Raw genomic sequence first — 21,151 nt, forward strand, 5'->3', positions numbered from 1 at the left:
TAATAAAATTAATAAGAGAGAGACAATGATATTTTAGAACTATCATCTTCTGAGAAAATAGTTGTGCTTTGCAGATCTCAAGATATCAAGTCAATATGAGGGGTGATTCCAACTCTAATACAATGTACTAGTATGGCCACATTTTGATACCATGAACCACTGTCATTACAATATAAAAAGCATATTTTAGAACTGGAGAAAGTTCAGCAGTGACAGCCAGCATGCTTCAGAGATTCAAGAAGCACTGTTATCCAAATAGGCCAATTTCTGCTCTTCATTATACTGGGGTAAATCTGAAGTAATTTCATTGACTTGAGTGGAGTTATGTCAGTGTAAGTGAGAGCAGAATTTTGCCCACAATTTCTATAAATTAATTTATAAACTTAACTTAACATTAACAAGTCATCAGGACCGGATGCCATTCACCCAAGAGTTCTGAAAGAACTCAAATGTGAAATTGCAGAGCTATTAACTAGGGTTTGTAACCTATCCTTTAAATCAGCCTCTGTACCCAATGACTAGAAGATAGCTAATGTAACACCAACATTTAAAAAGGGCTCTAGAGGTGATCCCGGCAATTACAGACCGGTAAGTCTAACGCAAATTAGTCGAAACAATAGTAAAGAATAAAATTGTCAGACACCTAGAAGAACATAAATTGTTGGGCAAAAGTCAACATGGTTTCTGTAAAGGGAAATCGTGTATTACTAATTCTTTGAAGGGGTCAACAAACATGTGGACAAGGGGGATCCAGTGGACATAGTGTACTTAGATTTCCAGAAAGCCTTTGACAAGGTCCCTCACCAAAGGCTCTTACGTAAATTAAGTTGTCATGGGATAAGAGGGAAAGTCCTTTCATGGATTGAGAACTGGTTAAAAGACAGGGAACAAAGGGTAGGAATAAATGGTAAATTCTCAGAATGGAGAGGGGTAACTAGTGGTGTTCCCCAAGGGTCAGTCCTAGGACCAATCCTATTCAACTTATTCATAAATGATCTGGAGAAAGGGGTAAACAGTGAGGTGGCAAAGTTTGCAGATGATACTAAACAGCTCAAGGTAGTTAAGACCAAAGGAGATTGTGAAGAACTTCAAAAAGATCTCAGAAAACTAAGTGATTGGGTAACAAAATGGCAAATGAAATTTAATGTGGATAAATGTAAAGTAATGCACATTGGAAAAAATAACCCCAACTATACGTACAATATGATGGGTGCCAATTTAGCTACAACTAATCAGGAAAAAGATCTTGGAGTCATCATGGATAGTTCTCTGAAGATGTCCACGCAGTGTGCAGCGGCGGTCAAAAAAGCAAACAGGATGTCAGGAATCATTAAAAAGGGGATAGAGAATAAGAAGGAGAATATGTTATTGCCCTTATATAAATTGATGGTACGCCCACATCTTGAATACTGCGTACAGATGTGGTCTTCTCATCTCAAAAAAGATATACTGGCACTACAAAAGGTTCAGAGAAGGGCAACTAAAATGATTAGGGGTTTGGAACGGGTCCCATATGAGGAGAGATTAAAGAGGCTAGGACTTTTCATCTTGGAAAAGAGGAGACTAAGGGGGGATATGATAGAGGTATATAAAATCATGAGTGATGTGGAGAAAGTAGATAAGGAAAAGTTATTTACTTATTCCCATAATACAAGAACTAGAGTCACCAAATGAAATTAATGGGCAGCAGGTTTAAAACAAATAAAAGGAAGTTCTTCTTCACGCAGCGCACAGTCAACTTGTGGAAATCCTTGGCTGAGGAGGTTGTGAAGGCTAGGACTATAACAGCGTTTAAAAGAGAACTGGATAAATTCATGGAGGTTAAGTCCATTAATGGCTATTAGCCAGGATGGGTAAGGAATGGTGTCCCTAGACTCTGTTTGTCAGAGGGTGGAGATGGATGGCAGGAGAGAGATCACTTGATCATTACCTGTTAGGTTCACTCCCTCTGGGGCACCTGGCATTGGCCATTGTAGGAAGACAGGATACTGGGCTAGATGGACCTTTGGTCTGACCCATTATGGCCGTTCTTATGTTCTATATATGAATTTGTAAAAAGTAGATTCAGAGGGAACATCACCAAAGTCTGTAAAATTCAGAAGGCAGTTGAGGAGCTAAATGTTACAGGATTAGTTGAAATTGTATTACAAGGTAATACAAACTTGAAGAGGAAGTGAAATTTTTACTGAATTTTATTGTATCTGACAGAATTCCGATCTGAATTCAGCAGTTCATGTGTCTTCTGCAAGAGATGATGTCTTCAAAATCACTTAACACAGAGAACAAAGAGCTCATAACAATACATATTTACATTGCTTTGAGGGCTTGATCCTACACCCCTTCCTCAGACAAAACTTCCTTGGAGGGGAAAATCCATCCTGAATTCAGCTCTCTGAAAATATAAATCACTATATAAGTGCTAAGTATTATAATTCTTTATTCTGCATCAGATGTTTGTCAAGAAATAAACACTTGGAGGGGAAAATCCATCCTGAATTCAGCTTCAGACAGCTATGTAAAATGGAAATGATTTTTCAGATATTTTGTTCAAGAATGTATTTTTAATTTCTAAATCCATCCCCATATTCTGTTACTACATTAGAATCTTAAGCATCTTCTAAAATTTACTTTAGGAACATTTCATTTCTCCTTTTAAGCTTATGGAAAGCACTCAATAAAAGGATTCAGGTGGAATTTCTATACATCAGGATCACCTAATAAATGGAATAAATAAACTATCAATAGCAGCAATCAGAACAGTTTATGTAAACTATTTAAAACAATGAGACAAATACTTGAATGTAAAAATATTGTCTGTATAAACAAGCTCGCCACCAGGGGGAGCAATTGATAGGGGCATCCTGACCTCCTGTCTAATGCTAAAGTTCCCTGTGTACCTCTTTAAACAAGGAGGCACCTTCTGTGCCTGGAGCTCAAGAGATCACCATATTATGAGGAAGCAGGAGAAACAATCTTTAATCCTTTCAAAGCCCAATAATATTATGCATATTGACTGAAACCCTATGGAGTGGTCCTGACAGGGCTTTTTCATTACTGCAGTACATTGTAACCTAGCTACCTTTGAAAAGTAACCAATATTGAGAGCCACTTGACATTTGCAAAGGATTATGGGTGTCCTCTCTATCTCTTCTCAAGTTCCCAAATTTACAATGGTCTTAATTTAAAAGTTAAGCCAGGGATCAGTTGCTTAGTCTGGAGCTGGGCTGCCCTTCAAAAAAAATAGGGGGGAAAAAAACCCAACCTTGTGTGCTTCAGTTTTTGGGTCTGATCAGTTGTTTTAATGTTGTCTTGTTTTTAATTATGAAGAAAGTTATCGAAACCAGAATTGGCTAGAAAGGGTGAAGGGGGGGCGGTTTCATTCCTGCAGGTGTTGCTGAATTGCATGAAGCAGCAGCAGCTGGTAATGAGTTGGTGAAAATGAAAAAGGGACATAAGTAGCTTCTTTAGCAAATCCCCTGGAAATGACATGGAGCCTCTGGGATCGATAGGATTGATCTATCCAAGGGCTGCAGGGCCCACTCATCCAACTGGCAGCATCTCTCACAGCACACGGAAAACAACAATGTTATTACCAGCAAAACTATACAAAATCTACTAGGAAAAATCACACTCAGTTCTTTTCTTCCTTCCCCACTGAAGGAGGCAGCCCTTAGGTTAGCATTACAGTTTAGATTATAGACTGAGAGAGGCCACTGTAAAGAGAAGTATGCTGTCTGCCCAAAGGGGATTGCACTGGGAGTGTGAAGTCTGGCACTGGTGCTCAGAGAGATACATATGATCTTTCAGAGTCTCATATCTGGATCTTGGGGTGGTTATGGTACATGGATACCTCCTGCTTCTGCTATAGTCACACAGCTTGCAGCATGTCAGAGAGACTCTGAATCATGGTAGACCACGCTCATGTGTTCCTGTGAAACAGAGAGATCTTTTAAAGTGAAGGAACCCAACGACCCTGTTAAAACTCAAGCAGATAACAGCTCATAGCAGCTACAGAAGTTTACATTACAGTCCCAACCCATTGTCTAAAAAAGTCAATATCACTCAAGAATTGCTGAATGGATAAAAATCTTAAAACATCAGATGAATGGTTGGAACAATCATGGACTTCTGGTTGAGAAGAAGTGTTAGCAGCAGCTGCAAGCCAGCCGCCCATATGATTTGAATGTACAGATCTGAGAGCAATGCAGCTGTGATGTTTGTTTTTGCATCTGCCTTTTGGGGGGAGGTGGGAAACGACAGAGAGGAGAAACTATAATGAAAAACTGATAAAGGGAAAAAGAGCAGTGGAAATGAGGAGATAGTCCTGAGCCTAGGGAAGGATTCCTGACAGACTCCTGATCTCGCTCTGCCTGGTGTGTGCTATAACAGCCCATCGATACTGTCATATTCCATACTTTGGTAATGATTTAATTGTTTTATGAGGCTAGTGTAATTTGTTTCACATTTTTAATTTATAACTAAGCTTCTTAATCCATTGTTTATAGTGAGGATCTAAATTGCCTTCTGTCCCTTATAGAAAGGATTTCAGGTCCCCAATTAGTAATCAGTTGTTTAGCTAAACCTTGTGGCTGTATTGAAGGAAAACAATTCTCAAATATGAGCTGTTACAACTTCTCTGAGCTCTCTGAGAATCCTGCAGGCATTTAATGAGAGCAGCATTTCTCCAAGCCTTACTCTAAGGAGGAAATGAGAGAGGGAATGTTCTTCTTCAAATGCTGTCCCTGTCCCTGTCAAATGCTCGGAGATTTTCGGTAGCAGTGTCTGGTTGGAGTGCGCATGCGCAGTAGCAGTCTCATGGCGCCACTGGTGCCTCATATAGCATGTGTATGGCCCGACCCTTTCAGTTCCTTCTCAACCATCCTCGGCTTGAGATGGAGTCCATTAGCAGTGTCACTGAAAACCTTAAAATAAGATTAGGTTACGTTAGATAGCTTAGTTTTTACCCTTGTTTATTAACAGTTTGCTACTTTTCTTAGTATAGTTAGCGTTAGTTAAACCTAGTTAGATAGCCACTTGAAAAAAAACGTTTGTTTTCCCCGTCCCCCATTTTTCACAAAAGGGATGCCTCAAATATGCCTGGCTCCCCAGCTTTAAAAGATGCACTTCATGCAAGGACACAATGCCAGTCTCTGGCCATTCCTTTTGTATCCAATGCTTAGGTGAGCCACACATACCGCAGAAATGCACTCACTGCAACAATCTTAAAACAAGAGCAAGGAGAGACAGGGATCTTTGCCTTAAACTCATTTTAATGGAGAACTCCTCCACTCCAACATTGGACCCCAGACAACCTGGGACAAGGGACTCCTTGGGTACATCCTCCAGGGACAGATGAAGTGCAAACTCTTCTAAAAAATCAAGGAAAAGGGCCATGTGTCCACCAAGCCAAGAGCCATTGAAAAAGAAATGGTCTCCGGCAAGATTGCTGCCCGCGGTGCCGACCTCCTCCAGAGTGAGCACCTTTGATGCACTGGGCACCTCTCACACCATCCACTCCAGGACCTCTGCTGGCAGGAGAAAGGAGTCAAGTAGCAGGCATAAAACAGCCTGCTCCTCCCTGGCATCGACTACCCCTACAAAGGGCACGGTACTGCAACCTCAACCATCTGTGATGGCTCCCCTTCTAGCACTGAGCTCATCGGTGCCAACCGCGGAACTGCTAAGACCGGCACCAAAGAAGACTACAAAAAAAGGGTTGCCACCAGCCACATTTCCACCGAAGGTGGCAGCACAGAAGGATACGGTACTGCACACAATGGCACTGATCCCTCTTATGCACACATCAGATATGGAAGTGTCCTCTGCTCCCAGATCTCCACTGCTCGGCACCACCTGCTTGCCAGTTCCAACAGCACCGGACCAACCAGAGTCCCCCATTGCTCCACCTTTTTCAAGTGATATGGGGAATGAATGGAGAAGGCAGTTTTCTCATCTGGACACTGCTCTCCATCAGGCACAGAATCTCATAGATCCAGGGAACAGAGCACCAGGGACATGCCCCCATGGCTCGCTAACCCTTGGATGTGCCCTCCCATGCCATTCAGTGACCACAATGGGACACATGGGCAGCCTACAGGTCTCAATTCCACAGACCTCCCACTTCTCATAGGAAACCTATACACTCTGCAATGAGATCAGTACCCAAGCCCTCAGAGGCAACAGAGGAGGTGGGGGAAGACAGGGCTGAGACCACGGAACATGAAATATCCCCTGATCACAACTCCTCTTCCTCCCCTGATGAAGCAGTAATGCCCCCACCTTCCACTAGTACAGATGACTTCAAACACTTTCAGGAGGTATTCAGGCAGGTGGCACAGAGCCAAAATATTCCTCTTGAGAAGGTATCAGAGATGCAACACCAACTCCTCAAGATCTTACATACTACTTCCACAACAAAAATAGCATTCCCTATAAATGACCCTGTGGAGGCCAGGAAATATTTAATAAGGATTTGAAAGGATCTTAAATGTCTGTTAGCTAAGTTAGCATGAGTTAGACTGGTTGTGACCCTAATGATGTGAAATTTGTAGAAGCAAGATAATGTGGTACAGAGTGAACTGTGTGAAAAGTCATTACGACCTTGTAATAAGCAGTCTTGCTTTTTTTTCTAGTAGTAAAGACAAATAAGATAGCGAATAGGCTTATGTATAAACAAATGCAAATGTTTTCTTTTTACTGTCTCCAGGATTGCTAGCTATTGTCTGTAACAAAGGTATAAATGCCTGCAGTGATTGTTTACTAATTGAGAGACCTGTCCGGGGCAAGGGGCAACCCTGTTTCCTAGGACACTCTCTCCCTCTTGTAATTACTAGAGAAAGAATAAAGTATTTGATTTTGCTGCACCCAAACAAAAAGCGAGAACTGAGTTTTTCTTCGACAACCCTTTGATGGAACCTGCAGAAACAGTGTGGCAAACACCTGCTACCATCCCTCCAACCAATAAGCATATGGACAGAAAATACTAAATGCCAAATAAAGGCATGGACTTCCTCTTCTCACACCCGCAACCTAATTCCTTAATGGTGGATGTGGTCAACCAACAAGGTAAACAACCTCAATTCAGATCCACGCACCAAGACAAAAATTGGAAGACATTAGACATCTTGGGGTGAAAAGTTTACTCGTCAGCGACTCTTCAATACTGCACGGTCAATTAAATGGGATTACTCGCTAACTATGATCATGACAATTGTACCAAAATGAATGATTTTGTCCAGGAAATTCCAGAGAAAAAAAGAGACCAATTCTGAGGCATCATGAACGAGGACCAACTTATTGCTAGAACAACACTTCAGGCATCCCTCAACATGGCAGACACAGTGGCATGCACGACGGCGACAGCCATCGTCATGTGCAGAGCATCTTGATTCAGGGCCGCCCAGAGGATTCCGGGGGCCCGGGGTCTTCGGCGGCGGGGGGGGGCCTTCGGTTCCAGGACCCGCCGCCGAAGTGCCCCGAAGACCCGCGGTGGGGGCCCCCCGCCGCCGAATTACCGCCGAAGCGGGACCCGCCGCCGAAGTGCAGCCCGGTCTTAGGCGGTAATTCGGCAGCGGGGGGCCCCCACCGCGAGTCTTCGGGGCACTTCGGCGGCGGGTCCCGGAACGGAAGGACCCCCCCGCCGCCGAATTACCGCCGAAGACCGAGCTGAACTTCGGCGGCGGGTCCCGCTCCGTCTTTGGCGGTAATTCGCCAGCGGGGGGGTCGTTCCGCCCCGGAGCGGAAGGACCCCCCGCCGGCGAAGACCGGGAGCGAAGAAGCTCCTACGCCCGGCCCCGCAAGAGTTTTCCGGGCCCCCCGGAGCGAGTGAGGGACCCCGCTCCAGGGGCCCCGAAAAACTCTCGTGGGGGCCCCTGTGGGGCTCGGGGCCTGGGGCAAATTGCTCCTCTTGCCCCCCCCTCTGGGCGGCCCTGTCTTGATTACACTCATTGGGTATCCCAAGGGAACTTTAGAACAAAGTAGAGGACCTCCCCTTCAACAGGGGACAAGCTCTTCTCTGCTAAGATGGGTGAAGTCCCGGATGACTGGAAAAAAGCTAATGTAGTGCCCATCTTTAAAAAAGGGAAGAAGGAAGATCCAGGGAACTACAGGCCAGTCAGTCTCACCTCAGTCCCTGGAAAAATCATGGAACAGGTCCTCAAGGAATCGATCCTGAACCACTTAAAGGAGGCAAGTCATGCCTGACTAACCTAATTGCCTGAGATTCTATGATTCTATGATTCTAAGTCCTCCATTCCATGATACTGAGGACCCTCGAGATCTACACACACCCTAACAGGAGACGCAAATACCATCCTTACAATCATAGCAGAGACAACACGACACTGTGCTATCAGAGACCAAAGGCACAGACCACAGAGCCAATCTCAGGCTGCAACGTCCCAAGCACCACCAAACAAGACGCAATTTTGAAACGTTGGTCGAGGGTCTCACTGATTTCTCCTGACCACCAGTTCCAATAAGACGAGTATGACAACCTTTGGTCATCAGCTTTGACTATTTTACCATATATGGGCTTCTATCACCACAGACCAGTGGGTTTTAAAAATCATTCAAATGGGTTATACCATCCCCTTTACCTCCATCCCACTGACCCACTCCTCTTCCCCGTCCCTCTTCAGGGACCCTTCTCATGAGCACCTTTTGAGAAAAGTAGTATATCACCTTCTACAAGTAGAGACTGTGGAACAATTCCCAACGCAACACAGAGAGAAAGGATTTTATTCCCTTTATTTCCTGACTCAAAAGAAAATTGGAGGTTGAAGACCCATTCTAGATCTCAGAAAACTCAACAAATTTGTCCATACCCACAGATTCAAAATGGTCACACTGAACTCAATCTTCTCAGCTCTGGAAGAGGGGGACTAGTTCTCAGCCGTCAACCTACAAGATGCATATTTTCACATTACCATCCATCCCGCTCACAGTTGATTCCTACGATTCACAGTGGGACAAGACTTCCAATACAGAGTATTGCCATTCAGACTATCAACGGCTCCACAAGTTTTTACTAAAGCCCTAGTGATGGTAGTGGCGCAATTGCCCAGGCAGAGAATATTGATCTTCCCATACCTGGACAAATGCCTGCTAACTAACTTTCTCATTTTTGTGTAGTTCCCCTTTCTGAATTTAAATGCTGCTGTGGTGGGCTTCTTTGGTATCCCCTCCCCACAGGGATGTTAAATTAATTATTATGGTTGCTATTACCAAGCAGTTCAGCTATATTCACCTCTTGGACCAGATCTTGTGCTCCACTTAGAACTAAATCAAGAATTGTCTCTCCTCTTGTGGGTTCCAGGACTAGCTGCTTCAAGAATGGTGTCAAGAAACTTTATCTCTGTGTCTCATCTGGAGGTAACACGTATCCAGTCAATATGGTAATAGTTAAAATCACCCACTATTATTGAATTTTCTATTTTTATAGCCTCTCTAATTTCCTTCAATATTTCACGGTCACCATTACTATCCTGGTCAAGTGGTTGGTAGTATATCCCTACTGCTATAGTCCCTTAAAATAGGGACATATTGTTATCCCCAGTTTATAAATGTGGAAATGAAGCTACAGCGGAGAAAGTCACCACTGGCCTAGGAAAGTACAATTCCTCAAAGTTAATGTATTGCACCCACCTTTTGCTTGTGGCAGATTTGACCTAGAAAAGTTAATGACCTGGTTTTCAGAGGTGCTGAGCATTCACAGCTCCCATAGAATCAATGGGAGTTGTGGGGGCTTTGTACCTCTGAAAATCAACTCATCACTGACTTGTCCATGGTCATACACAGAATCAATAGCAAAACCAGGAGTGGAACACAGAAGTTCCTGCCTCCCATCTACATGCTAGATCATTAGACAACACTACCTCAAATGAACAGAAAGGATTGTGAAATATAAGACTAGAGGAGCATGAAATGAACCAAAGGTCTGTAGCAATAGCATGGAGATACTAATGTAATTTCTTCTCTTTAACTGCTAGATATGGGGGGTTGTCAGTGTATTTCAAGCTCATAAAGCATTTAAATCCACACATAGTTATTTTAGTATTTTGTTGTTGAAAAGATTTTGGTTGATTTTTGGATCCAACATCTTTCTTTTCCTTAATGTGTACTGCACTGAACTCAACCTTTGAAGTTGTCATCACTGTGTGTCACCAGTGATCAAAATAGCTGATAGATTTAAAAAATTATTATAGTTAAATGAATTATAGAGGACATTTTCTCAGTGTGTGAATTAAACAAGTTGTTTTAAAAAGAAAACTGGAAAATATATTCAGTAATGTGCAACCACAAGGCATTCCCTACATGGGTTATTACCATAGGTGAATCCTGGAGTTTCAAATTTGTAGCACAGACATCTACCACTTGAGCTGCAAGAACAATTGCTATCCTTTATGTGGATGTCACTAAAAGGAGACTTGAGATACACTCTGCAAGGGTGTTACACACTATTTGCTACACAACAGTAATACTGGAGAACAGGAATCCTGTGTTCTACCCCTGGCTCTGGGAGGGGAGTATTGTCAAGTAATCACAGCAGCAGTTGGTGATAGGATAATCAACATACGTAAATTTGGTCCAATTGTTCTGAAAGGCAGTGTGACTGACTGGATGAGACTTGGATTTGTCATAATGTACAGAAATATAAATGGCAGTCAGTAGAGATAAGACTGGAGTATATGATCTCCTTACTTCCAGTTCAGTACTCCTTCCCCTAGACTACAGGGTATTTTCATGAGGAGCACACGTGCTTGCAGAATGTTACTTGATGTGTTGGTGCAGTAGAACAGGCAGCTGGACAGGATGGGCTGGGAAAGTGAATTTAAGTTCCATTAAAAATGTTGAGATTGGGGGAGGGAGGGAATTGATCCAAATCAGGATGAAAAGCCACAGCTTCAAAGTTTTTGCAAAAGTTAAATTCTCAATCATTCATTTCAGAAACACCAAAACTTCCCTACAATGGGAATGTTTTGGTGTTTCCAAAATGAAATATGTTCCTTCACTACTTGGCTACTAAGAGCAAGGGAGCTTGAGCTGCTGAAGAGCCTGGGAGCCCAGGAAGCCCCAGCTCCTCGGCAGCCCACCAGGAACTAGGGAGAGAGGCGGGTGAGTTGACAGGAAACTATTCAGGTTTCCACATGAAGCCTCCCTAGTGTCCTTCAAAATGTTTGTTGAAATTGACATTTCTTTTTTGATGAATTGGCATTTTCTGATGAAAAAAAATTAGACTGGAAAATTTCTAAACAATTCTACAGCTGGATTCCATTCTAAAGTAGAGTGATCCAAAAAACTATGTATACTTGAGAGCTCTGCTAATAACTAAGAGGCTTAGAACAAAGGATAACAATAAAAAGACCAGTGACAGATTGGTTTCATAATAATAAAGAGGAGTCCAGTAAATGGTCATCATCTTCTCTTTGGGCCTATGAAATTCCAAATGCATCATTATAGCTCCTGAACATCTTGATTTGTAAATAACTATGGATAATAGGCAGTTATCTAAGCCACATAATGCTATGTAAGTAAAGTATTATTAGTTTTGACTTTCTCTTTAAATAATGATGATTTAATAATGTATTTCAGTATACAGCACAATCTACTTCAGTAAAATGCTGGTCTACCATGATCCCTTCCTGTTGAATAAAGGTCAGGTACAGACTCCAATTAAGCAGCACCGCTCTGACTAATTGCTAATGGTAAAACTTAATTTACATTACTTGTTGGAGTAGGACATTTCAGTGACATACAAAGGGTCAGAATTCTGAAATGGAGTCCCATCCCACTTAGCAGCAGTCTGGAAAGAACATTGACATTATAAGGGTAACACTTTGGCCTCCAGGGCTGAGTGTCTTCTGCTTTGTTCTTAAAGCATGCTTTGCTGGTCACTCTGAGCATATGTGCACTCTTTCTTTAAATCTGTAGCTGGAAGCATGACAGGAGAGGTTGGGGAAGGCCTAGGCAGAAGGTCTACAGTCAAGTGGGCGGAGGAGCTTTAGGGATATTATCTTATTCTAATAAAGTTCTTTGATAGAAAAATACAACTCTTTCTATGATTCTTTACCACTGCTATATTGACATTCAGTGCCTTTGTGATATAGACAGTCTTGTGGAGGCAGCCCACCATATTTGCCCACTTGCTATCTTATCCCTAGAAGGAAAAGGGGCTTTAATGATGAATAATGAAATAGGAAAACAATGACAGAAAAAGTGTTAAAAAACAGAATCTGTTCTGGTAGAAGAAGAAATCTCCTTCCAGTCTCGCATTTCCTTTCCAGCCTGTTGCAGTTCCCCAGAATGCTACAGGAAGAGTTGCAACCAACCAGAACACTTCATTAGATAAATGCAAATGAACAGAAAAAATACAAATGCAGCAAAAATCAAGATTTGCAAAACAGAATAATGTTTACTAATGGAAAAACCGCAAGAATCTTGTAGTGAGGGACCTGATCTTATTTTTATAAGGAGACTATAAGCATTAGGTGACATGATATGCTTACGGTACAGTAGGTCACACAATAGCCTCATAAAAACTGCCCCTTTTACATTCCCTTTGCTCTCCATTTCCCTTCTACAGTCATTATTTTTATTGTTCACCATGTTGGCTTTTCCATGTGACACTGTGAAGTAAAGAGAAAATGTTGGGCATGTTCCTCTTAAAGGCCTGGTACATAAAAAAATGACCCATTGCTGATGACCAATGTGTTTGTGGTGATAGTACAAAATCAGAGGCACAAGGCAATAGCTACAGTAGATTGAATACATCTACTGCCAGTCTGTATTTATATTTATAGCCCTAGTCTCTGAATGTTCTTTCCCACTTAAGTTGTACTATTGATCTCAATCTTTAACCTTGGTAGTAATGTCACCTAAAACACATAGTGCCTGAAATGGGAACAGTGAAGTCAATGGGAGCTTTATCATTGACTTCAATAGGAGCTGATCAAGCCCACAAATAGTTGCAGATTTACACATGGCAGTAACATTCTGAAGAATGCAAACTTGTTATAGTTTAAAGATATTACACTATGGTCAAAAGACCAGTGTCTAACTTTATCCTTTTTTTTAATAGGCAACTCATCCAACAATCAAGAGACATTCTGCATTTATCATTAAGGTTTAAAAGCAAATCCTTATTGGTAATAAATTTACATCAAGCTTTATGAACTACGCCCAATAACATTGTAGCCTTCAAATACTCAGCAAATCTAGATCTAATCTTTTACAGGGCTTCCTTGAAAATTTTTTTTACCCCTGCCTGCTCTTCTTCATGCCCCTTTTAATTTCCCCTTACTGCCCCACCAACTGCACTGCTTTCTTAAATATTATCTCCATTATCCTTTATATCAGAAAAGGCTGGCAGCTTTTAGAAAACTCTTGACACCATGAGCTGTGCTGTACTGAGCTGAGTTGAAACCCTGTTCTGTATGCTACAGGTTATTAGGGTTAGCAGAAAGAATGTGCATTTATTTACTGAAGGTACTTTATAAATCAATACCTTGTTTTTGAACTCAGGTCAATAGGAATAACACAGAAACACAACGAACAACTACAGCAACCCTAAAACAGCACTTTTAACGTATTGATTTTTAGAGGAGTGTCTTTTCCTGGCATTATTCACAAAACCTCGATAATCAATTTGATGCAATCATAAGTTGTAAAGAATTATATAATGCAAAATACCCATAATACAATGTGTAAGTTACACAGCTAAAATAAAGTCAGGAAATGCAATAGTTACGGTTCTCATAGGACTATTCATGTCTTCCTTTCTGTACTACACAGCACTGAGCACACTATTGTGGCTCAATAAATAATAATATAATATATTTGGCCTCATTGCACATATACATTTTATGGTATTTATTTAATAATTTTAAACAGTGATAGATTAAGACATTCATTTGCGGGAGGGAGAAACAGACACTGAAAATACTACAAGTGTACAACAATGCCAAGTTCAGACAACCTTAATGTTTGCTTTTTCTGACTTTTAAAAATTCTTAACTTAACTCTGCAACTTTACCGTGACAAAAATATTTTTGCAATTAATTTCAAGAGGTTTTCTTCCAAAATGAAAAAAAAATCCATGAATAAACCTCCTCAGTTCAGATTTCTATAAATACTTTTGTAAGTATCATACTGTTACCTCTTTTTAGTGCAATAATGCATTAATCTTTTAAAGGATGTGTACTGAAAAGCTACTTGTGCAGAATTTGCAAGTACTATGCCAGTACTGCCATGAAATCCACTAAGGACCAGACTTCAGGCTTGCATTTAACAAGTGCAAGAGAGCCAGACACTGGCCTCAGAACTTTCTCCTCTTCCAAGAAGGAAAAGGCTCACCACTCGCAGATTTTGGTCAGGGCTTACATGATTTCTTTGGGATATTCCTCAATTGTAACTGTCAGATTGTACATAAAATAGCATATGTGTGTTGGGCTGATTAGGCTCCCTCATCCTAAATCCCTCCTGATTTAGAAGTATAAATCACCTCCTTATGCTGTGGTCTGCCCATATTTGCCAAAAATTTAAAAGTTTTGCAAGGCAGAATTGTCTAGATAAGCCGGAGACATGGAAACTGGTAAGTCCCCAGACTGCATGCATTCTGATGAATTTTGGAACATATATAGCACTTTACATACATTAAGGCCCAGATCCCCAGCTGGTGTAGCACCATTGGCTTTAGTGGAGCCACACACATTTACACCAACTGAGGATCCAGGCTTAAATGCTTAATCACCACTCCCTCTCATTAAGTACATATGTATTCTCTCTATTTTACACCTGGGAAAGCTTGACAAAGGCTGGGGAGGGGAAAGAAATCAGTGTCGGAGTAGGATTAGAATTAGTCCTATAGCTAATGTACTAGATCATGCTACTTTCCATGTTGTTGAGCAGCCCCTCCACTGGCTGTTCAGCAGAGGAGTCAGCTCAACTGCAAGCAGCTGGCTAAAAAAGAGCTTTCAACAACTCTAGCATCATCAGTGGAAGTGTGAATGGCACTGCCCCACTCTCTTCCCGTCCACAAATTAATTTGGATTTCTTTGAAAAATCTAGGGATTTATAGCTTTGGTGGTTTTGGATCCCAAAGGTGAGTCCTGGGTTGTTATAGGGAGAAACATAAATTACTTGTAAACGTTGAGTTAAATCAGTTCATATTGTTTTATATTTTCAAAGATATCTTTGCAAGGAAAAAGTATAGAAACTTGCTTTCTTTTTTTAATGAAACCTGAGATTCTCCATTTCATTTCCAGGTCTCCCAGATCTGGGATGTGGGGGAGGGAATGCTTCATGCACCTGGTTCTGCAGATCCCGGGACAGAGAACGCCATGAAATCCACTAAGGATCTTACCAATAGATCTAATGAACCTGGGAAACAATTAGATACAACAGTAATGGGTGCTTTACAAAACCCTAATATAGACTGATTCCTTGTAGAATGAAGACCTTATCAGAATATCACCAAGTATTTTTTCTCTTGACAAAATATGACCATGTAGATCTTGCAGAATAATCCCAGTTTGTCTCTCCATTATCACTGACACCCAGCACTCACTTTTGGGATACTCACGGGCTATTTTACTTAAGAGACTGACCCTGCAAATCTTTACTCACAAAGATAAGTCCATTTAAATCAATTGGTTTTTTGTTTGTTTTTGTCTGAGTAAGCCCTAGTCACACCAGTTAGAGTATGCAGGACCAGGTTGTTATTTTATTCTAAATAATGGAACATCTGTAAGACATCTTTGCCTTGGTTTGTTCTCTTTTTCACGTGCTTAATATTAACCATCCTAGAATATAGACTCAGAAAAGACCTATTAGAAAATTTTGTAAGTGCAGAGTTGTCCCTTGGTATCAAGGCCTCATTTACTCTGCAGCTCATTGGATCCAAATTCTAGGGAAAAGTCTGCTAACTACTGAGGCAGGACACCCTGAATTCTGCAGGAATATTAATATACTACACTGTCATGCTATACTCTTCACTTTTTATGAAACAGATATTAGGAATAAGCCAAAATGAAAAATTAAGTTATAAAGCAATACGTGTTATTTGCACTGAAGCAAAGGATTAATGTTTGACACATGCAGTTTTTTGAAAGACCTCTGTGTTGATCAGAGAATACAAAGTTGTGTAGTGAAGCTGTTGTGCATCAACAGAAGTTGTGACTGACTTAATACAAATTTCTGCTGCTTCAACCAGCTTTGGGACTCAGACACAGGCATTTTTCCAGAACATGTTGAGATCTTTACTGGATACTTTATTATGAGAGGTTACATTGAATGGTATTGCTGCACTTTAAATATGTTTGTGAGGTTTTTTTTAAGTTATGACATTGGTAACTAGTGCATATTGTGATAAACCCAGGCCAGCTGGGAACAGCAGAGTAGTAGAAGGGAGATATACTGACCACTAGATAAGCAGTTTTCTGTTCCCTGAGTGACCAGAGCAGGGGCTGCTCCAGGCTAATAAGAACACCTGACTCCAATTAACCTGCTAAGAGTCAGGTAAGGCAGTTAAGCAACTGACTCTAATTAAGGCCCCTCTGGTGCTATAAAAGGGCTCATTGCAGTCAGGCCAGGGGAGCCAGAGGAGAGGAAGTGCATGTGAGGAACTGGGAGCAAGAGGTGTGCAAGAAGCTGAGAGTGAGTAGGCGTACTGCTGGAGGACTGAGAAGTACAAGCGTTATCAGACACCAGGAGGAAGGTCCGGTGGTGAGGATAAAGAAGGTGTTGGGAGGAGGCCATGGGGAAGTAGCCCAGGGAGTTGTAGCTGTCGCGCAACTGTACCAGGAGGCACTCAAGACAGATGCAGTCCACAGGGCCCTGGGCTGGAACCCGGAGTAGAGGGCAGGCCCGGGGTCCCCCCAAACCTCCCAACTCCTGATCAAACAGAGGAGGAATTGACCTGGACTGTGGCTTCTACCAGAGGGGAAGGTCTCTGGGCTGTTTCCCGACCCACAGGGTGAATCTGTGAGACAAGCAAATCCGCCAATAAGCGCAGGATCCACCAAGGTAGAGGAGGAACTTTGTCACAATATGTATAGGTGCTCATTTTTAGCAATTTTATCAATCCAAAAAGTATATAAATAAGACAAATAGCTGGTACACAAATTGATCCTGGAATCTTTTATAGAGATCACATGCTTCCACTGGCATAGAATCCCAACTAGTAGTTCAGTTGCAGTAGAGAATCGTGACTGAAATCTGTTCAGAAGGGTGCACAGCGTGGTATCAACCAGAAAATCCAGCGGTACCCATAGTCTGACATATTGTCCATTATCAAAAAGAATTTCCTTAAAAAATGTTAATATTGGTATTTTCTGAAAAATATTGCCTTTCTACCTTTATAATGCTATAATTTCTTTGATAAACATGTACTCTTACCCTTTCTGTAATAAAATATACATTATCAGTATATTCATCCTAAGTCTGTAAAGTCCATTACAAAAATAATTTGTTTAAATGTTATTTGTGTGGGTGGGTAGGTGTATGTGTATGTCTCAGTTATACAATTTCTAAAATGAGCAATAATACTTGTGAAGGGGTAGCTTAATGTAAGCTCCCTTATCCACACCCAGCTTAAAACTCTGTAAAACTGGAGCTGGTGTGCTGATTATGCGTGGTTCTATTAGCAGGAGGGACTGCTGATATTTCAAGTGGTTTAAATGATACACAGCTGCCTTCAAATAGCCATCCGTTTCTACAGGGGTCAAGTAGCATTATTGTCCTCCTTATGGGGTCATTTTCTCTTATACGTTGCAAGTATTTTGTCTTCCTTCTACTTGGCAGGGCACACAGCTTTCTGAACAGTGTCATTAAAGTCATTGTAAGTGAACCGCTTTTCAAGTGCATCCAGAATTAGGTCCATTTTGTGAGCTAGATAAGTGTTGTACATACAATTTTTAAAAGAAGATCATTCAACACATCAGTAAAAGTTGTTTTCATGCATGCTGCATTCTTTGGTGCAAAGATATGAGGAACCTTGAAATCAGTACTATATTCTGAGGCTGTTGCAATTACTATGAGACATGCTAAAAAGAATGTTGACTGTCCAGTGTCATTCTTCATTAAGGAAGCAGAGAATTGCCCTATGCGCTATATCATTTGTCTCATCCACTTTTACAGGTGCCTTTTTGCCAGCAATCACTATGTGTTCAGGAGTAGTTTCACATTCTCATACATATCTGGTGGGGATGTCCTCCTTAACTGAGCTGTCTGAAGTATGGTGCCACTGTTCCTCACTTAATGTAATAGGGAAACCCCAGCAGAGGGATGGTCAGCCTTTTCAAATTGAATGCTTGGATCCTAGCAAATTGTCACAAATTCCAGGGTCATTCTGATTTTGTCTACTTGGAATTCAGCTTGGTATTGAATAATTATTGTTGGACTGCTCTGCTTCTTTCTGGTCTTTAACAAACGCTGTGTTCCACTTTATTAGTTCTAGATTTAGGATGGTCACTATCAGTATTCCACTTCATATGGCTCCTGGATTTAGGATGGTCATAGGTAAGTACCTCTGTGAGAGCAGATACTACCATTTGGGATGCAGGAGACGCAGAAGAGTAACAGTTGAGAAAATTCAGTGAACCGAATTCACAGCAAGAGTTAATCAGCAAGACCATGAAACAGGTAGACCCTTTCAGTCATCCATAGGGTTCCCAGGCATTGGTTTTCAATGGAAATTCCTGGTCTAAAAGGGACCCTGGCAGCTCCGGTCAACACCACTGACCAGGCCACTAAAAGTTTGGTTGGCAGCACAGCGAGGCTAAGGGAGGCTCCCTGCTTACCCTGGCTCCATACAACTCCCGGAACTGGCTGGCAAGTCCGGCTCCTAGGCACAGGGGCGGCCATGGGGGCTATGTGCGCAGCCCCCGCCCTGAGCACCAGCTCCACAGCTCGCATTGGCTGGGAACCGTGGCCAATGGGAGCTGCGGGGGCAGTGCCTGCAGATGCGGGCAGTGTGCAGAGCCCTCTGGCCCTTCTGCCTAGGGCCTGGACGTGCCGGCCGCTTCCGGGAGCTGCCTGAACCTTCTCCCACACCCCAACCCCCTGCCACAGCCCTGAGCCCCCTCCTGCACTCCGAACCCCTCACTCCAGCCCTGAAAAAGAGACGGGCAGAAACTTCATTTAATTGACTGACCGGAAATTGTAGCTAATTTGTTCATTTCATCATGTAACTGTGTTATCTCTTGTCATGGTTAACTCATATGTTATTTCATATGTAATCAATGTGTGCTAAATAGGTTTAAATTGTAGGTATAGATATGAGTAGAATAGGATCATAGGAGTATAAGATTGACAAGTATTTAGGAGTGATGACTGTATATTACATATCCAAGTAAAGCAAAGCTGTTATGCAAGGCCTATAGGCTTAGCCATACTAGCCCTCAAGCTTAAGAAGGCTTGATATAAATAGGTGACCCAGGAATAACTCTCTGCCAGTAAAGTTACAAAGTTACTATAAAGAATGTGCCAATAGGTGGTGTCAGGGAAATATGTTGTAATGTACCTGTCTAGACCACAAGATACCTGATTGTAACATCATGAAAAGTTCTGCTCTTACCATAGATTACCATGCAAACACGTCTGTAGATGCTAATGAGAATAAGAGGAAAGCAGAGCACCCCAAAATTTATGAGGTGTGGAAGTGTAGATAAGGAAAAAGAGGCTGGAACACTGATGCATATGCATACAGTTCTGGGCATGGTTATAACAGAATAAAAAGGGTTCCTGGTATGGATAGGGTGGAAAGACCCCATCAGACAAGACCCCGAGGGAAGACCCCAGCACCTGTTGAGAGATCCACTAGATTCTATAATATCTTTGGGTTAAAGAATATGAATATGACATTGGCTATTGCTTGGGCTTTCTCAGGGTGTGTATATGTATATGTGAGTGTAACATAACACAAACAAGATTTTTTTACTTGTAACTGTGTGTGGTCACTGTATTCATTCTTTGAGTGCTCCTAAGAGACCTCCCAATCTAAGAGAATCATGAAGGGCATCTTTCAACCTATTGATCTGAAAACTGGAGCACCACAGGAGCAGGATTCACTCCCTGGGAGTAGTATAGTTTAACACAGAACTATCAATTCAATGTAAGTAAAAGCAACTAAGTATTTATCAGGAAGGAAGGAGAGCTTAGGCAGAAAATCCAGGCTGCTGCCCCAAATTCAGAGCCCAAGACGGGATCTCAAAAGTCAGGGATGGATTTGAGTTCCCCTCTTCACTCAGTAGGGAGGGATAGAGCTGGTTGGGGATTTTCTGTTGAAATGTTTTTATTTTGTGGAAAATGCAGTTTTACCAACATTAAAATTTTCTATGCGAAAATTTTATTTTGGCAAAAATGTCTGAATTCTTCTTTGAATAGTTGTGGTTGTGTATTCCACTTACGTGTGTGTGTGCCTAGCACTCTGGAGCTGGAGAACTTTGCCTAGCAGTACCTAAGGAGGTAGCATTCACACATGGTGGCTATAGCACCTCCCCAGGCTATATGAGGTGGTGGCACCCCAACCCACTCAATTCCTTCTTACTGCCCATGACTGGAGTCGGAGCTCTGTGTGGTTCTTACCCTCACAATTCTTCAAAAATCCTTTGATTTTCTTGTACCCTTAGTATTAGTTTTAGTTTGCTTAGTTAAATGTTTTTCCCTGGTTCAAACATTGTCCATCGTGTGGGGGGTTATCCCCAACAATGACCCTCACACAGGGTGCTTGCTGTTTAGGCAAGGCTCATGTCAAAGAGTGGTGTTTGATTTGTAAATCGTTCACAAAATGGATTCAGGTGGCTTGAGACCTTTGCCTGAAGCAGCACCTGAGGCCTGCTTCAGAACCAATGCCTACATCGGATCAGAGGTCGTCCTCAATCTCGGTGTATGGTGCCATCTCACTCTACAGCTATTGCCTCTCCGAAGAGGTGCAGAAGCCACTCTCCTTTGAGTGTACCAAAGAAAAGGTCTCATAAGACCACTAGTGACCACTCCAGGCCTCATGGAGACTCTTCTTCCTCCTCCAGAAAGAGTACATGTTGCTGGTATCCAGGATGGAGCAGGTCCTTCCAACCTCTGCCCAGTATCACATAGAGATGCCAAAGGTTCCGTACTGTCGATTTTTTATTTTGGCCATGGGGTGTTCGTTGAG

Source organism: Mauremys mutica, chromosome 14, assembly GCF_020497125.1.
Source record: "Mauremys mutica isolate MM-2020 ecotype Southern chromosome 14, ASM2049712v1, whole genome shotgun sequence".
NCBI lineage: Eukaryota > Metazoa > Chordata > Testudines > Geoemydidae > Mauremys > Mauremys mutica.